We start from the raw sequence: 2,683 nt of genomic DNA, 5'->3' as shown, positions 1-2,683 counted from the left end.
TGGGCTGGACACAATCCCTGGGCTGGCTAGATCGGGCCCATTGGCCATATTTTGCCCACCCCTGTTTATGTTGTGAGAAAGGGACTGGTTGCTGAGCTGCAGGTTTTCTTCCATCCTGCCCATAGTTCATCATTGGAAGAGTGGGATAATTCGATATAAAATGCTGTTTTCTTTGGCAATATAAATGAGTTTCTGAACCTGTAAATACATGCCCTCACAGCAAAGCCCTTTGGGCAAAGTGGGGAGCACAGTTCCTTCTTCAGTGCAATTACATGCTGTATTTGATGACTTCTGCTGATTAGGAGTCAGTTTAACAGTTAGTTTAACAGTTAGTAAGAGTGCCTCCAGTTGACTGAACTGAGGAGTGAAGAGTTGGTATGTAACAGGATTTTAGTACAAGTGCCTCCTGTCCCACATTTCTACTGGTGAATGATTCAAGTGGTGATAAGAAGGTCTCCTTATCTATGCTCATAACAGCTTGGTGAAGAGTGGAAAACTGGCAATGATTCACGTTCAAATTAATTTTAATTTTACTCTGTTAACTCTCCACAGTTATTGTGGTAGGAGAACTTCATTAGCACACACTTTCCCAAAGCAAATCTGGTCTTGTATATTTTCAAGGAATAATATGAATTTCCTGAGTAGTCCAACTGGGGAATGGGAGCGTTAATATATGATTTATGTAGCTAATCCTCACAGTGCAAGTTTTGAAGCTGGCACATCCTATGCTTTCGGCAAATGGTTAGTTATCTAAGCCATCTCAGGCAGAAAAGGTGTAAAGCAATATGCTAATTATCAAATTTGTTCCCAGTCAGCCGGGCAGCAGGTGACAGGAGATTGCTCCCTGCTCCTGGGATACCAACAGAGGCCAGGCAGGGCCAATGTCCCCCTACCCTGCCAGCAGGGAGCTTTCAGCCCCAGCTCCACGAACCAGCCCCACAGATTTTTCCCAGCCCCAGGCCCCAGTCAGGCAATTAAGCACGGGGCTTGGAAAGAGCTTGGAAAGGGGGCCGTGGGGAGAGGGATTTAACAGTGGGAGTCTACTACAGACCCCCCAACCAAGGGGAGGAGCTAGATCAGGAATTTTTGGGCCAGCTTGCAGAGGCACTTAAAGCAAGGGATGTAGTTGTCATGGGTGACTTCAATTACCCGGACACCTCCTGGGAGGAACAGTCAGCCAGGTCGGACCGTTCCAGGTGGTTCCTGGCCGAGATACAGGACCTCCACTTAATTCAGGAGCTGCACAGTCCTACCAGAGGAAATGCCCTGGTGGACCTGGTCCTGGCCACAGGCGACGACCTGGTAAGGGGTCTCCAGGTCCTTGACCACCTGGGCGACAGCGATCATCGCCTGCTGGAGTTTACCATCCAGCACAGGGTGACAAGGGCCTGCAGCAAGGCGGTAGCCCTAGACTTCAAGAGGGCCAACTTCAACGAGTTGAGGGGATTAGTGGGGGAGGCGCTGGGGTTCACAAGGGCAGGGGTACTCAGTGTCCAAGATGAGCGGTCGTTCCTTCAGGAGATGATACTCAGGGCCCAAGGGGTGACCATTCCAACAAAAAGCAAGGGGGGCAGGAGTGCCCGAAAGCCCCCCTGGCTCACCAAGGGCGTCCGGGAATGCCTGATCACCAAAAAAGGCAGCGTACACCCGGTGGAAGGTGGGTGTTATCCCCAAAGAGGAGTATACCTCCTCTGCTTGGGCCTGTAGGGGGGATGTCAGGAAAGCTAAGGCAGACATAGAGCTAGGACTTGCGTCCAAAATCAAAGATAACGAAAAGTCCTTTTTCAAATATATAGGGAGGATGAAGAAAGCACCAGGAAATGTGGGGCCCCTGCAAGATAGTCTGGGCAATCTGGCGGTTGCGCCAGAGGAGAAAGCAGACCTCTTTAATCAATTCTTCGCCTCTGTTTCCTTGTGCAGGGACCGGGACTTCCCTGCTGTGATGCAAGACGGACTCGAGGGGAACGCCTCCAGACCTCAGGTTGGGGGGGACTGGGTTAGAGAGCTTCTGGAGGGGCTGGACATGGTCAAGTCAGTGGGTCCAGATGCTCTCCACCCCAGCGTGTTGAGGGAGCTAGCAGGGGTTATTGCAGGGCCCTTGGCACGGCTTTATGAGCGCTCGTGGTGCTCAGGCCAGGTGCCGAATGATTGGAAGATAGCCAACATGGTCCACATCTTTAAAAAAGGGAGGAGGGAGGACCCGGGCAACCATAGGCCTGTCAGTCTTACCTCAATCCTAGGGAAACTCTTTGAGAAGATCATCATGGAGCACATCTGTGATGGGCTGGCCTCAGAGACAATGCTCAAGGGCAACCAGCATGGTTTCGTTAGGGGGAAGTCATGTCAGACCAACCTGATTGCCTTTTCTGATCAGGTCACAAAAGCCTTGGATGCAGGTGTCGCGGTGGACGTAGTCTTTCTGGACTTCAGCAAGGCCTTTGACACCATCTCCCACCTCATCCTCATTAAGAAATTGGGTGACTGTGGCACTGATGCCTACACAGTCAGATGGATTGCAGATTGACTGAAGGGTCACACTCAGAGAGTGGTGGTGGATGGGTCATAGTCAACCTGGGGAGAAGTGGGCAGCCGAGTCCCCCAGGGCTCGGTCCTTGGGCCCGCGCTGTTCAATCTCTTTATCAGCGATTTGGATGATGGGGTGAAAAGCAACCTGTTTAAATTC

Source organism: Crocodylus porosus, unplaced genomic scaffold (assembly GCF_001723895.1).
Source record: "Crocodylus porosus isolate Cpor-Errol unplaced genomic scaffold, CroPor_comp1, whole genome shotgun sequence".
NCBI classification, from domain to species: Eukaryota; Metazoa; Chordata; order Crocodylia; family Crocodylidae; genus Crocodylus; species Crocodylus porosus.
This window is presented reverse-complemented; position numbering follows the sequence as displayed.